Raw genomic sequence first — 26,105 nt, 5'->3', positions numbered from 1 at the left:
TGAATCATTAATTACAGGCTCCCTAAGCTTCTTCCAGGCAATGGTCATTCTCTAACAATAACATAAAGGTGAATTTTTTGCTTCAGAAGTCCCTGGTCCTCATTTTGGAAACAGTGACACTTCAGGTTAGATGATGCTCCCTACAGTCTTGGTGAAGTTGACACTTTACCTGGACAATGCTCTTAAATGTGAAATCACCAACTGCATAATGCCCTCAACCCTGGCAAGGGTCTTATTGAGTATTCCAATTGATTTGGAGTTCTTCCTCTTCTCTCAAAGCTAATGAGAAACCCAGAGAACTAGAAGGCTATTGATGTCACTGCTACCTGAGCCAGCACCAAAGCCCTGCATGTAGGTTTTCCTAGAACTGATTTTTAAGGCACTTGTGAACTAACTACATCTTTCTACCACAGCCTCTATCGCAATGGCTATGGTTCAACCAAGGAGTGCTGTGTTTAAACAAAGCTGGCCCAATATTCATAGCAGAGCTGTTCTGATTGAGGTGTAGATAGGAGACCAGGAGTCCCATCCCTTGGCCTCCCTCCTCCACCATCACCCTTTTCCACTTTCTAGTTCTGCTGGGGTGTCCTCTGGGCACTGAGAAAAATTTAAGGTTCTATGGAACAAAATTTTAAAACTAATGGACTATGGCTTTCTGCAACAACGACACACATAAGGAGAGTGTTCATTCTTCACCAGTTGGCCAGGATTAAGAAACTTAACCTGTACTGTCCTCATTTTTCCTTATTTCTGAGTGACTGTTAAATATACCCAAGCTCTCCATCACAGCAATTCCAGCACCATCTGCCAGAACAAAGACACTCCAGTGAAAAGCCATGTAAACAGCCAACATCCCTTTTCATTTCTTTCCAGGGCATGCTTCTCAGAGGCATGTTTCAGCCCAAGTTCAAAGGTTTTTGTTAAAGCTAAAAGAGAAGTCTCCAAGAAAATCTTTTGTTTTCTGACTTATTTTTTTTTTTTTGGCAGGAAGCTGATCAAATTTCCTCACCATATTCCCCACTATAAAATTGTATTTCTCTGATGGCTCACCAAGGCTTGGGACTGCAGCAGTGACACCTTATAGCTATGGAAGATATAGTCTAACATTTTTTCCTAGAAATGTGTCTTTTTGGATACTCAGTGCCCAAACAGGGCTAGAGATCCCTACTTGGCACCACTTTTCCTGGTAACTCTCTTCAAGAGCTGTCAACCTCACCAAACCTAAAAAGGCTTCTGTTATATTCTCTGCACTTCTAAGCTGCTGCATGTGATGATGGAAGAGAGTGGCCCTTCCCACCAGGGATGTCCTGTGCCACCTGAGCCCTGCAGGAGCTTTTCCTGTGCTTAGACTCACCAAGACTCCCCAAAATAGTTTGTTGAGCTTCTGATTCTAACTTTTCTTGCTATAGAGGCTCAAAATAAATCCAAATTACATGCCCCTCACTGTCTTAACATTTTCTTGTACCTCCCTTGTACCTGTACAGAAATGTCTTTCATTTCTTTCCACACTGAGAAAATGGGAGAGGTTCTCATGAAGTCATTTCATAAGAACAGGCCCAGTGGAAGGTGCACTTGGGCTACCAGGACCCTCAGCCCAATCCATGCTTGGTTTAGGCTCAGCCAAGGGACATCCCAGAAGCTGCATAAGATGAGGAAACTGACCCCACTTATCACTAAAGAGGCTTGCCCAAGGTTACTGAGATCATTAGTGACAAAGCTGGCCTTCAAACTGATGTCCCTTGATGCCCCATCTAAAGGGCATAACTCTCTGGAAAGAGGTGATAGAGATTTTTCCAAGGTCAAAATATTTTATTATTTAAAAAATGTAAGTAGAGTCCATGGCAAGTGATACATTTTCACAAGAAGAAAAAAGAAAAAAAAAACTTATTCTAGAGAGATTCTTTTTCAGCTTGCTAATGACTAACTTTCATCCTTTCCTATGAATTGGCTCAATGACATGTCCCTAGACCAAAAATGCATTAGCCGTAAAAGTAGGCGGGGAGTGGGCTCTTTGACAGGAAAGGAAAGTGACAGCTTGAAGTGATAGCAGAATAAAGTGTGGAGAAATCTGGATGAGTATAGGCCTTTTACTAGAGGGGGTCCTACAGGTCTCTGTTTTTTAATTTATTTCTTGGAGAGGCCTAGAAGGGAAGCATGCTGGAAGTAGAAGGCAAGTGGAATAGAATTAGAAGGACTGGATCTTGTTGTTTTCCTTTGTGTGGTCTGAATCCATGGAAGCACAAAATTTCTGGATGCTAAAGATGAGAAAAAGTATGTACCTTTATATAATGTGACCACTTGCCTAAATAGTGAGACTTGTTTATGCGAAGCCAGTGTTAGGCTTGCTTTTGAAACAGCAGCAATAAGACAGTGCCATATCACTGACTGCTGTCAGCAGCTCCGCTCACTGGGGTCCCTCAGGGCCTTTTCGCTGTCCAAAAGCACCAACCACTTTCCACCAACTGTGTTCTGTTTCTAAAAAGTTCAATCTCTCAGCCCTTCATTACCTAGAATTTAAATTATAGACTTAGATACGTACAAAACCCAAAGAAATTACGGGCTCCTCCCAATACCATCAGGAAGCAGTATCTGTTTCTGGTCACCACTGTGTCCCCTGCACCTAGGAGATGCTTAACAAAAATTGGTGAAAAGAGTACATGAACCATACCCTCCCTTTTCATCTATCCTGTGTGAAGGAATGGGCACTGCCTTCTGGGCAACTGCTTTGTCTGTTTCTTACCTTTCTTCCAACTCCTCGAGGCCATTGCGAATGCCACACCTGTTCTTCAGAGTGTGCAAGCACATTAACCCTCCACAGCGATGCCTTAATATCCTCGATGAACAGTTTAGATTCTGCCTAGTTCACGAAGCCTTGACTGCCCACACAAACTCCAAGTGACCTTTCTCCTCTGATCTTATCACACACACCACTCATTTGTCACTTATTTTGTCTCATTTTATTGTGTATCCTTTCAGACATGTTTGCCAATTATATTACAAATATATTGCAGAAAAAGACTGAATTTTATATTTGTTTGCATCCTAATCAATGCACAGCTGTAGCAGGAAGTCAGTAACTATGTGTTGATCTGAAGTGATGAGAGAGAATGCTTCCTATCTCAGTATTCCTGTTGGAGTTTTTAACTGCTTAATGGGTCTTCGACTGAATTCTAAGTAACAGTACTTGATAGAATCTTAAAAGCAGAAAGAAAAGACTGTCCTCCTGTTTATTCTAATATTTGTGTAGTCTAGTTAAAATGCTATTTGTGAAAATATCTCTAGTTGATGCATATCAAAAAAACCCAGGGCCTAAAAGAAATCAGGTTACAGGCGAGACAAATTAGTAACAAATACCAGATATGTGGTTTGTATGTCTACCCAACCATCTGAACTATCAGGTATCAAGCACTGATTTATAGAGCAAGGAGTGGTTTCTTATGGTTTAAGTATTGCCTGGAGGGCTTATGTGGCTTCAATCAAAGGCTCCTAAAGGAGATCATCATCATGATCATTATCAATAACAATAATGTGAAGTTCTTCATTGTTCCCGGTATGGGCTGGAAGATGCAAGAAGAAAACAAGGCAGACCTGATTCCTGTCCCCTTCGGAGAACACCAAAACAAAAATACCGATGGGAAGACTCCTTACAAAGATACACAGATAGCCAACCCTCAACCAAAACCTATCTTCTGACTCAAACATGAGACACAGGGTCATGGAGCAAATGGAAATAGTGCTGATAGGAAATGTGGGTTCTCATTGTAACTACCCCTACACAACTGAGGGACATTATGCAAATCACTTAGAAGCCCCAGCCTCAGATTCTTAACTTTCAAAACGTGAAAAGTTGTACTAGATAATCACTAAGGCCCCTCCAAACTCTAAAGTTTAAACAGAGGTAGGTTCTTTCCAGATGCCTCCCCAGGACTACCCTTAACAAAATAATGTAATGATGACAGTTCCCAAAGTGGAGGTCGATGGACCTGGGTTCAAATTCTGACTCTACCATTCACTAACTTTGGGCAAATCATTAACCTCAATGAGCTTCACTCTGCTAAAATGTAGAATGAGTCCAATGATATTTTTATAGGGATGTTGTGAGGATTAATAATAACAAGTTGCTTAGCACATATTTGGAATTCAATAAACATAAGCTTTATTGAGATTATTTTCCTCTCTCATGCTTACTACATAAAATAGACTATCGGGATCATTTAACAGTGACCATATAAAAATCTGTTCACCTCAGAGGAGATCTACGACTCCTGGATGTCAGGGCACCCTTCAGTCAAAGGACCAATAATCCACCATGATGGCAGCTCGGGGGCATAAGTTCTAGGACAATTTGTCACTACATAGGGCCCTCTTCATATTTTTTTCTGAGATATTCAATAGCCACTGAGATGAAGACATGGTTTGACTTATACCAGTTTTTTATGTGATAGGAAAGAAGGACCACCAGTAAGTTCCTAGTTGTGAGAATTTCTCCCCAATTGTCTCCATAATGTTTGAAATTTCACTGTCAGAGACTTACTTCTTGTGCCTCAGAGAGAGGAAAAATCCTTGCCAGATTTTGTCTTTTAAATTTCAAATTATTTAGAGACTAAGAAGTAAGAGGTTAGTGATTAAGCAGACAGAAGCATTCCAGAAATGAGATGGTCATCAGGGAAAACTAGTGAACTCTAATGATAAACTGTACCTGGATGGAAGTGCTGTGTGTAGAAAGCATATCCCATGGGTGATATCCACAGGAGGTGCTGCGTCCCAAAGGACCCTTCATATACAATATCCTCCACTTTCACCCTGACTGGTGCCCCATGTCCAGATTACATAGCTGTGGGTGTCTGCATCTCCAGCTAATATAGAAGTGCCTACCTGGCCTTCTGCTTCACAGAACTCACATATCTTTCTGCATGCCTGGCCTCTCCAAGGAAAGTGAGTGAAGTCCAGCAGGGTGGTGAAGACAGGAGGCTGATGGCCCAGCAGAGAAGGCCAAATACACATCAGAGGATTCTGAATGCCACCACTCATTAGAGGAGGCCAAAAATTCCTCCATTGAAGAGCACAGTGCACAGCCCTAATAATTTATACATAGGCTCAATTTCCTTGAATAATTATAGATTATTATCCAACTAATTACAGTACATGGTATTAAAAGATCTGGAATTCATTACCCTAATCTAGGAAATTACTTTGGCATGTGTTTTGAAAAGAAAAATTCTAAAAAAAAATAATAATAATTCTTGCTAGGGTGATATACTGCAGTCGCTTCGCGTTCTCTTTCCAGCATGAGACAAGTGTATATCGCTTCTATCCTACAGATGCCCTAAACCATGGATTGCAGCCTCTCAGTCCCAAGTGACTTTTCTCTCTAAGTAGTGTTACAAGATTTAGCAAATAAAAACACTGGATGCCAAGTTAAGTTTGAATTTCAGACAAACAATAGTGCAAGTAGGTCCCAAAGGTTGCATGGCACATACTTAAATCAAAAATTATTCACTGTTTATGTGAAATTTAAATTTAACTCAGTGTCCTGTATTTTATCTGACAACCCTGTCTCCAGGGAGATGTGAAACAGCAAGTGATGCTGAGGAGAGACAATAAACGTGTAGGCTCAATGAATAGTACCCCAATGTCAAAAACTGGGGGATCAAACTTTATATAAAAATATGAATGTTTGTCAGGAGAATGTTCAACATTAGAAGGAAATTGGCCATGGGAATTCCAAATATGATCCTCTGCTCCCAAATCAAAATTTCAAAATGACGAGCTATTCCATTCCTATGCAGATCTGATCCTGGTGGAGGGTCCCTGGCTCTCTCCAGCTACCAAGAACCTTTTTAATCAACACAACAAGAGAGAGAGGCTAAAGGAGTATGGACAGCACTCTATGGCATGGTCTCCCCCACACCAACTGACACATAATCTGCTCAGATGACACGTGATCTCCTTAAATAAATTAACCATTTCTAACTTCCCCTCTGTCCTGGTGGAAACAGACATGCACACGCTGATGTTGATATAGAAATACTGAGGCGACAGGGATAGAGAGGGGTAGAAAGGAAATTTTCTAATAGTAATTGTAAGGTCAGCAGGCTCCAGGGTGTCGCATGACCTGGGAAATGAACAGCCAGAGGAGAAATCGAACCCTAACTCGAGATGCTCCACCTTACCTGGACGCAGCTGAGGCGACACTCCTGGTCAGGTCCCAGCACCCTTCCCAGCCGGTCAACATACGCCACACTGGAATCTCCCCAGCAGCTAGCCAGTCACCTGACGCCACACCTAATCACTCACCCAGGTCCCTAACGTCCCTATAAATCTTCCCTCCCAGGGCAAAAGTAGCAGCACGACTTCCCTGGTTTCCCCCACATGGACCAGTGAACCTCACCCGGAAATGCTTCAATAAAACTTCCTTGCCTGCTTTTGCAGCTCCATTTCTTTTTCTTCCTTGGTGAGATACCTTACAGTAATGATAAAAGTATCAGCACCTCATTTTTTATTCTAAAATGACTTAAAACTACAAGTATAAGAAATAATCACTGACTAACACACTTGAAATATAGTCTAAATACAGGCAAGACTGCATGGTACCGTCCACAAGCAGAGTAAACTTTCAAAGAACAGCATCCGAGTGAGCTGTCTGTAATCCAGGTAGTTCAAACATCCCTTCATTCAACAAATACTCACTGGGTGCCAACTGTTGTACCTGACACTGTGCCAGGTACTGGGGTCACCACAATGAACAAGACAGGAAAAATCCCACTCTTGAGAGGCTTATATTCCAGGGGCAGGGAAGGGAGGATGGGGAAGATAGAGATAAAGAAAATAAACAATAAAGGGACCGAAAACATAAGATTATTTCAGGCAATATCAAGTGCTGTGAAGGCAATAAAACAGAAAAATGTGACACCAGAGATCTAGATAAGACTACTCAAATATCCAATGGCTTCCTAAGGATATCTGTAAGTTCAAGGTTCGAGGTGGGGGTATTCCAAATTCTCTTGGTCATCTCTACCACAGTTTTGTAGAATTCATTCAGTTTAGAGATTGATTCCCCTAATGGTCCTGTCCCTTTTCCACCCTGAGTTTTGGCACAGACAAAATACAGTCCTTTTCTGTGATTTATTCTTTCTCTGTCCTCTGTCCCCTCCCCTCTCCTCCATTCTATACACACAAATACAAGTCCAAAGACAGAGAGAGAGAGCCTTTGTGTGGAGCAGAGCTTATTGAAAGTTTGGGAGAGGTAATAAAGGGAGTTGACTCCACCACAACACAAAGATTTAAAATTGAGTATTACACACCCCTGTTCTAAACCACCCTGGCACTATATCACATTGTCCCTGCCTTCTTGGCTTCCTCAGTCCAATATGTTCACTTCATATCTAACACTAACCATCACAACAGTGTCTCACTTTTTGTTTAAGCACCTTATCATAGTATTTCCCTAAATACTTTTCCTTAAGAAAATTCTAGTACCAACTGTTAAGATAATAATTTGTTTTGACTAGCTATATGTAATTGTCAGAAATCTATATTTTCCTCTGTTATTCTGGGTGTATAAATTGTCAGAATCCTCTGACTTTCTAATAACAGAAAATTTAAATGAAACCAACACTCTTCTTTTCTTTTTTTGTTTTGTTTTTTTTTTGAGCAAGAAAGAAGGTATATTTTAGTTAGCTAAAGATAATCTGAAAATCTTAATACTAAGTATTGATAATATGTGTAATAGCTTATAATACTTTTATTTCACACTCTGATCAATAATAGATTAGCTACTTAATAGAGGGAAAATACAAGTATAGGTAGTCTGGAAAGAATTGTTATAAACTAGAATTTTTTTTTTTAAAAGAGAAATATTTGTTCTCAGAAATATGAAAATAAAAACTTACAAGGAACTGACCCATGGATGACAATAGGTCTAACAAAGTTAACATCTTGGTCAAAGGTTTAGACCAACATATTTAAAAAAATAATTACAGCACATGGAAAGCCAGAACAGAACCAGGATCCCTTATGTTCTAATTCATTCTCCTCTCAGTTCTAGGTACTCTGCAAACGGCATTTTTAAGATAAGTTGACAAAGGCTATCCATGCAGAAGCCATCAGTACTGCTCCAGCATAAGCCACTGTCCTCAGGTGACAAAAGGTACCCTCTATCCACAGCAGCTGGCTTCAGGTCACCAGGAACAACACTGCAAAGCATAAACTGGCACATGTGGAATTTCTTTTAAATTGGAAGAGTCCAGTTGTGCCCTTCATTCTCTGATTGCCACTCTCTGTTAGTGCTTTACAGAATATTCTGTGGCCTGCAACATGCCCCAGACACATTGATGCCATAGTGACTATGTTTACATTTAGAGGTTAGAAAGAGAAAGAAAACACTAAGTTTCTTGCACTGTGTTCACATATGAAAAATGGAATACACATGTCACTTTTCAAGGTCTCCAGCTAAGATTTCACAAATAAAATGTAAGGTACGTTGGTACTAAAAAGCATCCTTTTCCTATAGTTTACAAATGTTCAAATGGTAAGTAAGATCCACAGGAATTAGATCTTCGTGTCTAAATCTACTGATTCCATGGGCACCACATGGAGTTTAATCAAGCTGTCATTGCAGGTAAACCAACACTCTTCTTGAAGTCAGCTTTCCAGATCTTTTTTGTATCCCATAGACTATATGGCTGGTGCACAGCAGCCTCTCAACAAATATGTGATGAATTTAATCTAATACAACCCACATGTGCTCCATGGAGAGTGCATAACAGACCTGACTGTGAGCTGACACTCAAAAAAAGAAACTAGTTTATTAACAATAATTTTCTATTAGCTGTACCCAGAAGCAAATTACTTTTTATGTTGTTTCTTATTCTTACCATTAAAATATAATTGGAGCAAGGTCAGGTAGGACATGTCTCTATTCTCTAAGATTTCACATTTAAAGATGTGTCACCTAGACTGTCTCAGAAAGAAGTAGAAAATAAAGGTGATCAAGCCAGCATTGGCTAGTTCATTCATTACGCAGGTCTTATTAATGTATCAAAATTATTTCTATCTAAACAAAAGTGGCCAACACCCTAAGTGCCCTGGAATTTTTTACTATCTTTATGATTCTTTCTTGCCTTCAGAGGGTTAGTTTGGTCTTTGAAATGATTTTTTTTAAGCTGTTCTCATTGAGGAATTGGTTTTACTAGTCTATATTGATTCTTGGAAATGGTCCTACTAGAACCTTGCTATGGTTTGAAAGTTTGTGTCCTAGAAAATTCATGTGTTGAAATCCCAACCTCAATGTGATGGTATTGGGAAGTGGGGCCTTTGGGACCATGAATTACTGCCATTATACAAGAGACCCCAGAGCACTCCTGAGCATCTTCCACCACGTGGGGAGATGACTATCAGTGAACGGACGCGGGCCCTCACTAGACATCAAATTCTCTGGTGCCTGGATCTTGGACTTCCCAGACTCCAGAACAGTAAGGAATAATTTTTTGTTGTTTATAAACCACCTAGTCTATGGTACTTTGTTATAGCAGACAAACAGACTATGACAAATCTTTAACTACAACCAAGCTATATGTGATACAACCTCTGATCAGTTGATTATCTTGAATCCATTTGACTTTATGTCAATCACTCCAACCCCTAGAGGTGGTCACTCCCCTTTCTTAGCTCCCCAAATCTTTATGTATACTTTCATTTTAACAGTATGAATATATAGTATATTGTAACTACTCATAGTTAGCTTTCTTCACTGGATTATGAGCTTTCTGAGGGAAGATGCAATATCTTCTTCATTCTTTTAGATCTAGCATTTAACACAATGCTTGAAAAAAGGAGATTTACTTGCTTAACAGCTGCTTCTGATTAAGTTAATCTCTCTCCTAGCAACTTTTATAGAGATGGAAACTGTGGAATGACATTAGAAAGAATTAAATAAAACGTTTTCATCTCTGTTTAATATCTATAAAAGACAACTTCAAGTACTCTATAAATCTGCTCAATTCTTACTTTCAAGTTAAAATTTGCAGTACATACTTTGCTCAGCACATGAATTGCTCAGTTTATGGAAGTAAAATAATTTTTTAACTTTTAGAATTTATTATGGTAAAATTAATGGTTCCATGATAAGTTTTCACTTAATCTGTTCTTGGTCCATCTGAGTTTTTAAATAAACAGTTTTCTCTAATAGATGAGAGAAGTTGGAGACATGGAAAGCAAAAAGACTGACACAGATCTATCTTTGATTCACCTATTCACCATCTTTATCGCAAAGCTGACAGCCAAAAGAGGAGCTCGTCATGAAAACACCATTAGGGGAAGAGGAAAAAATGGCGGCGGAGTGAACGGAGCTACACAGACCGTCTCCCAGAACCACACTGGAATTACAACTATAACACAGTCAAATCAACGGGAAAAACCAACATAAAAGCAGCTTGTGAGGACCATACAACAAGGGACACTGACTCCATCCCAGTAGGCTTGCGAAGGCCCGAGACGGGTGCTGGGAGCCCGCAGTCGGCAGCTCGGCAGCTGCCTTAGCTGGGAGCAGCGCCCTTGGGTTACACTCCCAGGTGGCTCCACAGCGCAGGGTCGGGACAGAGGCTAAAACAGCCACAGCCACTCACCTTGGGCTCCGGCAGAGGGAGGGCAGACTGGACTAGAACTGTGTGGGGACGCTCGGGATCTGGAGGGCACTCAGAGCAGTTTCGGAGTGCCAGCCACTCAGGACCATGGCCACATTGCTCCATCCCAGGGCTCTGAGGAGAGGCAGCAGCCCCTCCCTCGGAGACCCAACCCCACCCTGTGGGCCATTGAAGTGCTAATTGAGGCTCACTAACCACCAGCATCTGCCCCACCCTTGTGAAAGCCCCTTGGCTGAGCACCAGAGGGAATTTTTCAATCAACTGACAACCCAAAACTCATCAAGTAACCTAGACTGCTAGCATCCAGGAAAAAGATAGAGGATAACAGTACCTTTCCTGGGCTACCAACTTTAACCAGGAAAGTAAGACTTGACAGTGGTGTTCAACGTGGGTCCTCCCTCGCTCATCTCAACACAGGAGAGGGAGCCACAAACAGCAGAACATCAACACCCACAAAGAGAACATGACAGACTCCAAAGCCCACAGTGATAGCCAAAATAGTGAAACACAGAAACAGAAGCCAAATGAAAGAGCAAGACACCTCCACCGAAGATGAGATCAATGTGGAGAAATTAGGCATGTTAACAGAGCTAGAATTCAGAGCCATGATCTTGAGGAAGCTGAACAGCATGAGTAAGGACATAGAGACACTGAAAATAAGCCAACTGGAAATCAAAAACCAACAAGAAGAGATAAAAAATGACTTATCAGAAATGAAAAACACATTGGAAGGTTTAAAAAGCAGAGTAGAGGAAGCTGAGGACGGGATCAATGAATTAGAAGACAGGGTAGAAAAAATCAACCAATCAGAAAAACAAAAGGAAAAAACTATTCAAAAACAGGAAGACAGCTTAAAAGAACCATGGGACAACTGGAAACGTAATAATATTCAAATCATAGGAGTCCCCGAAGAAGAAGAAAATGAACAACGGATAGAGAATATATTCAAAAAAATAATGACAGAAAACTTCCCTAATTTGGTGAAGGAAGAAGGCATTCAAGTTCAAGAAGCACAGAGAGTCCTAAATAAGAAGGACCCAAACAGGCCCACACCAAGACACATAGTAATTAAAATGCCACAAATTAAAGACAAACAGAGAATACTAAAAGTAGCAAGAGATAAGCAACAAGTTACCTACAAAGGGAACCCCATAAGGCTCTCAGCTGACTTCTCACAAGAAATACTACAGGCCAGAAGAGAATGGCATGAAGTAATCAAAGTCATGAAAAACAAGAATCTGAATCCAAGACTACTCTACCCAGCAAGGCTATCATTCAAAATAGAAGATCAAATAAAGAGCTTCCCAGACAAAAAAAGGCTAAGGGAATACATTAGCACCAAACCAGCACTGCAAGAAATGTTAAAAGGACTGCTGTAATTAGCAGTAGAAATGGGAAGAAAAATAGAACCACACTAAACAAAAATGGCAATAAATAAGTACACATCAATAATCACCTTAAACGTAAATGGATTGAATGCTCCCATAAAGAGACACAGAGTAGCTGATTGGATAAGAAAGCATGACTCATCTATATGTTGTTTACAAGAGACCCACCTCTCAACAAAAAACTCACAAAGGTTGAAAGTAAAGGGAAGGAAAAAAAATTTCCAAGCAAACGGAAAGCAAAAAAAAGCTGGGGTAGCAATTCTCATATCTGATGAAATAGATTTCAAAATGAAGACCATAACTAGGGACAAAGACGGCCACTACATAATATTGAAAGGATCTATCCAACAGGAAGATATAACCTTGATAAACATATATGCACCCAATATAGGAGCACCAAAATATATTAAAAATCTTCTGGAGGACTTCCAAGGAGAAATCAACAACAATACAATCATAGCAGGGGACTTCAACACCCCATTGACAGCACTGGATAGATCCTCTAGGCAAAAAATTAGCAAGGAAACAGAGACTCTAAATGAAGCACTAGACCAAATGGATTTAATAGATATCTACAGAGAATTACACCCCAAAACTACAGTATACACATTCTTCTCCAGTGCACATGGGACATTTTCAAAGATAGACCACATGATAGGACACAAACTAAATCTCTACAAGTTCAAGAAGATTGAAATCATCAAGCATCTTCTCAGATCACAATGGCATGAAACTAGAAATCAATTGCAACAAGAACATGCAAAGACATTTCAACACATGGAGGCTAAATAGCATGTTATTAAACAATGAAAGGGTCACCGAGGAGATCAAGGAAGAAATTAAAAACTCCCTGGAAACCAATTAAAATGAACACACAACAACACAAAATCTATGGGATGCAGGGAAAGCAGTTCTGAGAAGGAAGTTCATAGCACTACAGGCCTACCTCAAAAAAACAAGAAAAATTTCTAATTGACTGTCGAACCTCACAACTTAAAGAATTAGAAAGCAAACAAAAAGAAAACCCCAGAGCAAGTAGAAGGAAGGAAATAGTAAAGATCAGAGCAGAAAAAAATGACATAGAGACCAAAAAAACAATTCAAAGGATCAATGAAACAAAGAGCTGGTTTTTTTGAAAAGCTAAACAAGATTGATGGACCCTTAGCTAGACTCACCAAGAAACAAAGAGAGAGAACCCAAATACACAAATTCAGAAATGAAAGAGGAGAAGCAACAACCAACACCACGGAAATACAAAAGATCGTTAACAACTACTATGAACAACTATATAGCAACAAATTCGACAATCTAAGCGAAATGGACAAATTTCTAGAAACACACCGTCTCCCAAAACTATTCCCGGAAGAGATAGAAAACTTGAACAGACCAATAACAACTAAGGAAATTGAAGAGGTAATCAAGACTCTCCCAGCAAACAAAAGCCCAGGCCCAGATGGTTTCACGGGGGAGTTTACCGAACATTCAAAAAGGAACTATCACCCATTCTCCTCAAACTATTTCAAAAAATTCAAGAAGAAGGAAGACTTCCAAACACGTTCTATGAAGCCAGCATAATTCTAATTCCAAAACCAGAAAAAGACACTACGAAGAAAGAAAACTACTGGCCAATATCCCTGATGAACAATGATGCCAAAGTCCTGAACAAAATATTAGCAAATCGGATCCAGAAATACATCAAAAAAATTATTCACCATGACCAAGTAGGATTCATTCCAGGGATGCAAGGCTGGTACAATATTCGCAAATCAATAAACGTGATACACCACATAAACAAAATGAAGAATAAAAACCGCATGATCATATCAATAGATGCTGAAAAAGCATTCGACAAAATCCAGCATCCATTTCTGATAAAAACGCTCAGCAATGTAGGAATAGAGGGATCATATCTCGACATAATAAAGGCCATATATGAAAGACCTACAGCCAATATCATACTCAATGGACAGAAACTAAAAACATTTCCATTAAGAACAAGAACAAGACAGGGATGTCCACTTGCGAAACTCTTATTTAACATTGTACTGGAAGTCTTAGCCACAGCAATCAGACATGAAGAAAAAATAAAAGGGATACAAATTGGAAAGGAGGAAGTGAAACTGTCATTATTTGCAGAAGACATGATATTGTACATAGAAAACCCCAAAGACTCCATCAAAAATCTATTAGACTTACTAAATGAATTTGGCAAAGTAGCAGGATACAAAATTAACATCAAGAAATCGATGCCATTCTTGTACAGCAATGATGAACTCACAGAAGGAGAAACTGAAAAAAACAATCCCATTTACCATCGTTCCAAAAAAATTACGATACCTACGAATAAACTTAACCAAAGAAGTAAAGGACCTATTTGCAGAAAACTACAGGTCATTGAAAAAAGAAATAGAGGAAGATATAAAAAAGTGGAAGCACAAACCCTGTTCATGGATTGGAAGAATTAACATCATTAAAATGTCCATACTACCCAAAGCAATCTATAGATTCAATGCAATCCCCATCAAAATACCAACAACATATTTCATAGAACTAGAACAAATACTTCAAAAGTTCATATGGAACAAAAAAAGACCCCGAATAGCCACAGCAATCTTGAAAAAGAAGAACAAAGTAGGTGGGATCACAATACCAGATATCAGGTTATACTACAAAGCGACTGTAACCAAAACAGCCTGGTACTGGCACAAGAACAGGCATATAGACCAGTGGAACAGAACTGAAAACCCAGAAATGGCCCCAAGGCAATACGCTCAATTAATATTTCACAAAGGTGGCAAGAGCATACAGTGGAGTAAAGACAGCCTCTTTAATAAATGGTGTTGGGAAAATTGGACAGCTACATGCAAAAAAGTGAAACTAGACCTGGAAACAGCCCAAGTGTCCACCAGTAGACGAATGGATAAAAAAGCCGTGGTACATATACACAATGGAGTACTATGCAGCGGTAAGAAAGAAAGATCGCTTATCCTTTGAGACGACATGGAGGGACCTGGAAAGTATTATCCTAAGTGAAAGAAGCCAAGCAGAAAAAGACAAATACCACATGATCTCACTTATATACGGAATATAATGAACATAACAGTCTGAGGAATACAGTAGACCCAGACACATGGAAGTGGGCACAGACTGACATCCCTCAGAAGAGGGGATGGGGGGTGGGGGGGTGGGAAGAGATAAACCACAGAACTTATATGCATGTATGCATGACCAATGGACATGGACAACTAAGCCAGGGACAGGGTGGAGGGGGGGTGGGGTGGGAGGTGCCAGTGGGGTAAAAAAGGTAAAATATCTGTAACAAAAAAATAAATAAAAATTTATAAAAAATAAATTTAAATGGACTGAATGCTCCCATAAAAAGACACAAAGTAGCTCATTGGATAAGAAAGCATGACTCATCTATATGTTTTTTCCAAGAGACCCACCTCACAACAAAAGACTCATAGATTGAAAGTGAAGGGATGGGAAATAATTTTCCAAGCAAACAAAAAAGATAAAAAAGCTGGGGTAGCAATTCTCATATCTGATAAAATAGATCTCAGAATGAAGGCCATAATAAGAGACAAAGAAGGCCAATACATAATATTGATAGGATCTATCCAACAGGAAGATATAACCTTGATAAACATATATGCACCCAATATAGGAGCACCAAAATATATTAAAAAACTATTGGAGGACTTCAAAGGAGAAATCGATAGCAATACAATCATAGCAGGAGACTTCACACCCCACTCACATCACTGGATAGATCCTCTAGACAAAAAATTAGCAAGGAAACAGAAACTCTAAATGAAGCACTAGACCAAATGGATTTAATAGATATCTACAGAGAACTACACCCCAAAACTACATAATTCACATTCTTCTCAAGTGCACATGGAACATTCTCAAAGATAGACCACATGATAGGACACAAACTAAATCTCTACAAGTTCAAGAAGATTGAAATCATATCAAGCATCTTCTCAGACCACAATGGCATGACACTAGAAATCAATTGCAAGAAGAACATACAAAGACATTTGAACACATGGAAGATAAATAGCATGTTATTAAACAATGAATGGGTCACCGAGGAGATCAAGGAAGAAATTAAAAACTCCCTGGAAACCAATGAAAATGAAAATGAACACACAACAACACAAAATCTATGGGATGCAGCAAAAGCAGTTCTGAGAGTGAAGTTCATAGCACTACAGGCCTACCTCAAAAAAGAAGAAAAATCTCTAGTAGACTACCTAACCTCACAACTTAAAGAACTAGAGAGTAAACAAAAGGAAAACCCCAGAGCAAGTAGAAGGAAGGAAATAGTAAGTATCAGAGCAGAAATAAATGACATAGAGACCAAAAAAACAATTTAGAGGATCAATAAAACAAAGAGCTCGTTTTTCGAAAAGATAAACAAGATTGATGGACCCTTAGCTAGACTCACCAAGAAACAAAGAGAGAGAACCCAAATACATAAAATCAGAAATGAAAGAGGAGAGATAACAACCGACACCACAGAAATACAAAAGATCGTTAACAACTACTATTAACAATTATACGGCAACAAATTTGAAAATCTAAGCGAAATGGACAAATTTCTAGAAACACATAGTCTCCCAAAACTAGATCAGGAAGAGAAAGAAAACTTGAACAGACCAGTAACAACAGAAGAAATTGAAGATGTAATCAAGACTCTCCAGCAAAGAAAAGCCAGGCCCAAATGGCTTCAAGGGGAATTTTACCGAACATTCAAAGAAGAACTAATACCCATTCTCCTCAAACAATTTCAAAAAATTCAAGAAGAAGGAAGACTTCCAAACATGTTCTATGAAGCCAGCATAATTCTAATTCCAAAAGCAGAAAAAAACACAAGGAAAGAAAACTACAGGCCAATATCCCTGATGAACATTGATGCCAAAATCCTGAACAAAATACTAGCAAATCGAATCCAGCAACACACCAAAAAAAATTATCCACCATGACCAAGTGGGATTCATCCCAGGGATGCAAGGCTGGTACAATATTTGCAAATCCATAAATGTGATACACCACATAAATAAAATGAAGAATAAAAACCACATGATCATATCAATAGATGCTGAAAAAGCCTTCGACAAAATCCAGCATCCATTTCCGATAAAAACGCTCAGCAGTGTGGGAATAGAGGGATCATATCTAGACATAATAAAGGCCATATATGAAAGACCTACAGCCAACATCATACTCAATGGGCAAAAACTAAAAGCATTTCCCTTAAGAACAGGAACAAGGCAAGGATGCCCACTTTCACCACTCCTATTTAACATAGTACTGGAAGTCTTAGCCACAGCAATCAGACATGAAGAAAAAATAAAAGGGATCCAAATTGGAAAGCAGGAAGTGAAATTGTCATTATTCACAGATGACATGATACTGTACATAGAAAACCCCAAAGACTCCACCAAAAGTTTACTAGACTTAATAAGTGAATTTGGCAAAGTAGCAGGATACAAAATTTACGTCAAGAAATCGATGGCATTCTTATACACCAATGATGAACTCACAGAAAAGAAATTAAGCAAACAATCCCATTTACCATTGCGGCAAAAATTTAAGATACCTAGGAATAAACTTAACCAAAGAAATAAAGGACCTATTCGCAGAAAACTACAGGTCATTGAAAAAAGAAACAGAGGAAGATATAAAAAAGTGGAAGCACATACCCTGTTCATGGATTGGAAGAATTAACATCATTAAAATGTCCATACTACCCAAAGCAATCTATAGATTCAATGCAATCCCCATCAAAATACCAACGACATATTTCATAGAACTAGAACAAATACTTCAAAAGTTCATATGGAACCAAAAAAGACCTCGAATAGCCACAGCAATCTGGAAAGGGAAGAACAAAGTTGAAGGGATCACAATACCAGATTTCAGGTTATACTACAAAGCCACTGTAATCAAAACAGCCTGGTACTGGCACAATAACAGGTATATAGACCAGTGGAACAGAATAGAGAACCCAGAAATGGACCCAAGGCAATATGCTCAATTAATATTTGACAAAGGTGGCAAAAGCATCCAGTGGAGTAAGGACAGCCTCTTTAATAAATGGTGCTGGGCAAATTGTACAGCTACTTACAGAAAAATGAAACTAAACCATCTACTTACACCCTACACCAGAATAAACTCAAAATGGATAAAAGACTTAAATGTAACTCATGAATCCATAAAAATCCTAGAAGAGAATGTGGGCAACAAAATTTCAGACATCATACGCAGCAGAATTGTTACTGACACATCACCTAAGGCAATAGAATCAAAGGAGAAAATGAACACATGGGACTACATCAAACTAAAAAGCTTCTGCACAGCGAAAGATACAATCATCAAAACGGAAAGGCTACCCACTGTATCAGAAAGCATAATTGCCAATGATATATCAGATAAGGGGTTAATTTCCAATACATATAGAGTTCTCATACAACTCCACAAAAGGAAGACAAAGAATCCAATTGAAAAATGGGCAGAGGAACTAAATAGACACCTCTCCAAACAGGACATACAAATGGCTAAGAAACATATGAAGAAATACTCATCATCACCAATCATCAGAGAGATGCAAATCAAAACAACAATGAGGTATTACCTCACACCTGTCAGAATGGCCACCATCAATAAATCATCAAACAAGTGTTGGCTTGGGTGTGGAATAAAGGGGACTCTAGTACACTGCTGGTGGGAATGCAGACTGGTGCAGCCACTATGGAAAACAATATGGTGTCACCTCCAAAAATTAAAAATTGATCTTCCATTTGACCCTGTGATCCCACTTCCAAGAATTTACCCTGAGAAGCATAAAACAGCAATTAGAAAGAATATATGTACCCCCATCTTTGTAGCAGCACTATTTACAATCGCTAAGATCTGGAAACAGCCCAAGTGTCCATCAGTAGACGAATGGATCAAAAAGCTGTGGTACATATACACAATGGAGTACTACGCAGCGGTAAGAAAGAAAGATCTCTTATCCTTTGAGACTACATGGAAGGACCTTGAAAGTATCATCCTAAGTGAAACAAGCCAAACAGAGAAAGACAAATTTCATATGATCTCACTTAGTTGTGGAACATAATGAACATAACAGTTTTAGGAATGGGGTAGTCCCAGAGACGCAGAAGTGGGGTACAGACTGACAATCCCCTAAGGACTGGGGAGGTGGGGGAGGGATGAACCACAGAACTGATACGCATGTATGCATGAACAGTGGACATGGACAACAATCTGGGGAAGTGGCAGGAAGGGAGGGGGATGGGGGAATCAGTGGAGGAAAAAAGGAGAAACATCTGTAACAAAAATTAATCAATAAAAAATGAATTTAAAAAATATATATATGAGTCATCTATATGTTGTTTACAAGAGACCAACCTCACAACATAAGACTCTCATAGATTGAAAGTAAAGGGGTGGAAAAAATTTTCCAAGCAAATGGAAAGCAAAAAATGCTGGGGTAGCAATTCTCATATCTGATAAAATACATTTTAAAATGAAGACCATAACTAGAGACAAAGAAGGCCACTACATAATATTGATAGGATCTATCCAACAGGAAGATATAACCTTAATAAACATATATGTACCCAATATAGGAGCACCAAATATATTAAAAATCTTCTGGAGGACTTCCGAGGAGAAATCGACAACAATACAATCATAGAAGGGGACTTCAACACCCCGTTGACAGCACTGGATAGATACTCTAGACAAAAAATTAGCATGGAAACAGACACTCTAAATGAAGCACTAAACTAAAAGGATTGCATAGATATCTACAGAGAATGACACCCCAAAACTACAGAATTCACATTCTTCTCCAGTGCACATGGGACATTCTCAAAGATAGACCACATGTTAGGACACAAACGAAATCTCTACAAGTGCAAGAAGATTGAAATTATATCGAGCGTCTTCTCAGATCACAAAGGCATGAAACCAGAAATCAGTTGCAACAAGAACATGCAAAGACATTTCAACACATGGAGGCTAAATAGCATGTTATTGAACAAAGAATGGGTTACCGAGGCGATCAAGGAAGAAATTAAAAACTCCCTGGAAACCAATGAAAATGAACACACAACAACACAAAATCTATGGCATTTAGTCCCATAGATTTTCTGAGAGGGAAGTTCATAGCACTACAGGCCTACCTCAAGAAACAAGAAACATTTCTAATTGATGGTCTAACCTCACAACATAAAGAATTTGAAAGCAAACAAAAAGAAAACCCCAGTGCAAGTAGAAGGAAGGAACTAGTAAAGATCAGAGCAGAAATAAATGACATAGAGACCAAAAAAACAATTCAAAGGATCAATGAAACAAAGAGCTGGTTCTTTGATAAGATAAACAAGATTGATGGATCCTTAGCTAGACTCACCAAGAAACAAAGGGAGAGAACCCAAATACACAAAATCAGAAATAAAAGAGAAGTAACAACTGACACCACAGAAATACAAAAGATCGTTAACAGCTACTATGAACAATTATGTGGCAACAAATTCGACAATCTAAGCATAATGGACAAATTTCTAGAAACACACAGTTTCCCAAAAATGGACCAGGAAGAGATAGAAAACTTGAACAGACCAATAACAACTAAGGAAATTGAAGATGTAATCAAGACTCTCCCAGCAAACAAAAGCCCAGGCCCAGATGGCTTCACGAGGGAGTTTGACCGAACATTCAAAAAAGAACTAACACCCATTCTCCTCAAACTATTTCAAATAATTCAAGAAGAAGAAGGACTTCCAAACTCGTTTTATGAGGCCAGTATAATTATAATTCCAAAACCAGAAACAGACACCACAAAGTAAGAAAACTACAGGCCTATATCCATGATGAACATAGACGCCAAAATACTGAATAAAATACTAGCAAATCAGATCCAGCAATACATCAAAAAAATTATTCACCATGACCAAGTGGGATTCATCCCAGGGATGCAAGGCTGGTACAATATTTGCAAATCAATAAATGTGATACAGCACATAAACAAAATGAAGAATAAAAACCACATGATCATATCAATAGACGCTGGAAAAGCCTTCGACAAAATCCATCATCCATTTCTGATAAAAACACTCAGCAATGTGGGAATAGAGGGATCATATTTAGACATAATAAACACCATATATAAAGACCTACAGCCAACATCATACTCAATGGGCAAAAACTAAAAACATTTTCCCTAAGAACAGGAACAAGACAGGGATGTCTACTTTCGCCACTCTTATTTAACACAGTACTGAAAGTCTTAGCCACAGCAATCAGACATGAAGTAAAAATAAAAGGGATTCAAATTGGAAAGGAAGAAGTGAAACTGTCATTATTTGCAGATGAATGCAATCCCCATCAAAATACCAACAACATATTTCCCAGAACTAGAACAAATACTTCAAAAGTTCATAGGGAACCAAAAAAGACCTCGAATAGCCACAGCAATCTTGAAAAAGAATAACAAAGTAGGTGGGATCACAATACCTAATATCAGTTTATACTACAATGTGACTGTAATCAAAACAGCCTGACTGGCACAAGAACAGGCATATAGACCAGTGGAACAGAATAGAGAACCCAGAAATGAACCCAAGTCAATATGATCAATTAATATTTGACAAAGGTGGCAGGAGCATACAGTGGAGTAAAGACAGCCTCTTTAATAAATGGTGTTGTGAAAATTGGACAGCTACATGCAAAAAAAAAAAAAAATGAAACTAGACGATCAACTTACACCATACACAAAAATAAACTCAAAATGAATAAAAGACTTAAATGTGATCTGTGAATCCATAAAAGTTCTAGAAGAAAATGTAGGCAACAAAATTTTGGACATTATATGCAGCAGAATTTTCACTGATACATCACCTAAGGCAACAGAAATGAAGGAAAAAATGAACACTTTGACTACATCAAACTAAAAAGCTTCTGCACAGCAAAAAAAAACAGAAACAAAAAAACATCAAAATGGAAAGGCAACCCATTGTATGGGATAACATCCATGCCAACGATACATCAGATAAGGGGTTAATTTCCAAAATATATAGAGTACTCATACAACTCCACAAAAGGAAGACAAAGAACCCAATTAAAAAATGGGCAGAGGAGCTGAATAGACACCTCTACAAACAGGACATACAAATGGCTAAGAGACATATGAAGAAATGCTCCACATCACTCATTATCAGAGAGATGGAATTTAAAACAACAATGAGGTATCACCTCACACCTGTCAGAATGGCCGCCATCAAAACTCATCAAGCTACAAGTGTTGGCTAGGGTGTGCAGAAAAGAGGACTCTAGTACACTGCTGGTGGGGATAAAGATTGGTGCAGCCACTATGGAAAACAATATGGTGTTACCTCAAAAAATTAAAAATTGAACTGCCTTTTGACCCAGTGTTCCGGCTTCTGGGAATATACCCTAAGAAGCCTGGAACACCAATCAGAAAGAATATGTTCATAGGAGCACTATTTACAATAGCTAAGATCTGGAAACAGCCCAAGTGTCCATCAGTAGACAAATGGATAAAAAAGCAGTGGTATATATACACAATGGAGTACTATGCAGCTGTAAGAAAGAAAGATCTCTTATCTTTTGAGACGACATGGAAGGACCTGGAAAGTATTGTCGTAAGTAAAACAAGCCAAGCAGAAAAAGACAAATACCACATTATCTCAGTTTTATATGGAATACAATGAACATAACAGTCTGAGGAATAGGGTAGACCCAGAAACATGAAAGTAGGGTACAGACTGACAACCATCAGAAGAGGGGGTCATGGAGAGTGGGAAGAGATAAACCACAGAACGTATATGTATGTGTGCATAACCAATGGACATGGACAACAAAGCCGGGGACAGGGTGGGTGGGATATGGAGTAGGGTGTCAATGGGGTAAAAAAGGAGAAACATCTGTAACAAAATCAAAATTTTAATAAATAAAAATAAAAAATTAAAGTTACACACACACACACACAAAAGAGATACCCATATTCAAAGAAAAAATCTAGTAGATGTGCAAAATTCTTCAAGTCATCAAGGGACCATGAAGAACTGAGTCTACTTCCAACAAGATTCATCCCTACCTCTTCTTTCAAACCCTTCCCACTCACCCAGGTCTAATGTAAATTTTACCTCTTCCATATGAACCCCCACAAAATTCATATGATGTAACACAAAGGTCATTAGTTCTAGTTTTAGAAAATCCTGGGTTACTACCTGAGCTCTCCCACTCCACCTTAAAGTTAGATTTTCTGAATCTGTGCACATTAACCAGCATGTATTGCACACCCTGATACAGTACCAAATATTCCTTTTATAGACTTAGTGGATGAACTTGATGTTTGTAGATGTTCCTCTACCTGCAAGTAAGGCTTCCGAGTCCGTGTCTTTGGGCAACCTACTTCTGAGTTTCAATTTTCTCACCTGTTAATAGGAATAATGATATCAAAGTTGTTTTGCTTATGTTTAAATGAGATAGCACATGAAAAATGTCTGACATATAGTAACTGCTCAACAAAAACTTACTTATTTGAAAAAGTGAATGATTTACAGATTTCTTGATTAGAAAACCATGTTCCTCCTAGGAAGGATCTGTGAAACATTCTACTTGGTGACTCTGTTGTTTCTCAGATCCCTAAGCCCTTCACAGATTTAATAGTCAAAATAGTCTCTGGCAATCTTTTATCTGCATGTCTCCCCCATAGAATACTGTGTAGGAGTAAAATCATTATCACAAACCAACTCTCCCCTATGCTCAAGCATTTATCAATTCTTTTACGGAACAATAAAAAAAGCATTTAGATTGCTAAGATATTGAACTGCTCTTTTTCCAAGTGGCTACACAATAGCTGGAGGAGGCTACGCTCTGCCTTAACTAAAGAGTGAGGCAACAGATATGAAAAACTGCTTTATTACTAGTATCTGAAGCTCATACACACCTGAGGCATTTATGTTTCCTCCAGGTCATCCACCTGCTGGCATCCATGCCAACCTTGTTCCCACTTCAATTACCAAGAGCAATTTTATAAGGAAAAAGTGTACAGTTGTCCCCAAAGGAACAAGCTTAACTGCAAGGCTTCTAGTTTCTTTTTAACACTTTACTTTGAAATAGCTTTAGACTTACATATGGGTGCAAAAAATACTAGAGAATTCCAATATACCCTCCATCCTGCTTCTTCTAATGGGGTAATCTCACATAACCACAATACAATTATCAAACTTAGACATTAAAATTGATGCAATATTATTAACTAAACCAGATTTCACCAGTTTTTCACTAATGACCCTTTTCTATTCAAGGATCAATTCAGGATTCCACGTTACATTTAGTTGTGATATCTCTTTAGTCTTCTCCAATCTGTGACTGTTCTTCAGCCTTTCATGACCTTTACACTCTTGAAGAGGACTGGAACTGGTTGAGTGTTTTGTAGAATGTCTCTCAATTTGGGTTTGTCTGATGGCTTCTTGTGATTAGATTGTGTTTATCCATATTTGTGAAGAACACCACAGAGGGAATGGGTCTTTTTCACTCTCAAATAGGGTACATGATGCCTGTAAGAGTTGTTATGGGTGATACTAACTTTGATCACTTTTTTCAAATGAAAAATGCCAGATTTCCTACTTCTGTAAAAAATTTACTCATAAATAATAAATATTTTCTATTTGTACTGAGTAAATATTACTTTAAAAAATCTTTTTTTCTGCCCTGGCCAGTTTGGCTCAGCGGTTAGAGCATCAGCCTGCGGTCCGCAGAGACCCGGGTTCGGTTCCCGCTAAGGGCACGTACTTCGGTTGCAGTTTGTCCCCGGCCCTGGTTGGTCGTGCGGGTGGCAGCCACTCGATGTGTCCCTTCACATCGATGTTTCTCTCTCTCTCTCCCTTCCTCTCTCTCCCTCCCGCTCTATCTGTACAAAAAATGGAAAAATGTCCTCGGGTGAGGATAAAAAAAAAAAAAAAAAAAATCTTTTTTTCTTCAATGATTTTAGTATTCATCAGTGGATTTTATCTGCAGTAATTATTTATACATTTTTTATTATTGATTTTTTTAATAGAGAGGAGGAAGGAAAAAAGAGAGAGAGAGAGAAACATTGATGAGAGAGAGACATCAATTGGCTGCCTCCTGCATGCCAACTGGGGATGGAGCCTGCAACCTGGGCATGTGCTCTGACCAGGAATGGAACCAGCAACCTCTCAGTGCATGGGACAATGCTCAACCACTAAGCCACTCTGGCCAGGCATGCAGCAATTATTAGTATGGTGTTCTAATGGTGATTTTTTATGTCCCTCATTATCTCTACACCTATTAATCGATGTTCTTTGGTAAGGAAGAATGTCCCTTTATTTTTCACTCTATTATTTGTACCAGTATGCACTTATGAATACTTATTCTTTGAGCTATAGTTCAATACTATTGTTATCTATTTTGCTGCCCAAATTGTTCCAGTTGTGGCGATTGCTATCTGTTTTAGATCAGCTCTAGGTGTTCCTTTTAACATGTCCTTTTTTTGCCGCTTACTTTCCAACACTACATGATGCTCCAGGCTCCACTTCTCCAAAAACAAGTGCCATGATTTTTTCCTAATTTATTCAAATTAGTGGGTGAACTTAATGTTTTTAAATTAATGGTTCTAGAAAAATGACTGCATTTCAGAAACCACTTACCCCTTCCAAACCTAGTTGTTCCTTCCATTTTAATCACATAGCACTTTGTATCTATTTCTATCAGAATATATCTCAGATTGTACCAAAATAGGTCAGTTATGTTTCTGTCCCTTCACCTAAATTCCTGAAGGGCTGGGACTTTCATTCAAAAGATACTTATTGAGAATTTGCTTTCCAGTGGAGATACAATGGTAAATAAGACAGGCCCAGTCTCAACTCTCAGCTCCTGATGTAATACCTGAAACACAATAAGCACGCAGTACACTCAGAGTGAATGTTGAAAAAACTATCAGTGAAGATGAGTACAGTGAGATGACTACTGTGTCCATATTTTGGCAAAAATGACATCTCTCCGGTGT

This window comes from Molossus molossus, unplaced genomic scaffold, assembly GCF_014108415.1.
Source record: "Molossus molossus isolate mMolMol1 unplaced genomic scaffold, mMolMol1.p scaffold_m16_p_13, whole genome shotgun sequence".
Taxonomy (NCBI): Eukaryota; Metazoa; Chordata; class Mammalia; order Chiroptera; family Molossidae; genus Molossus; species Molossus molossus.
Note: the sequence above shows the minus strand (reverse complement) of the source record.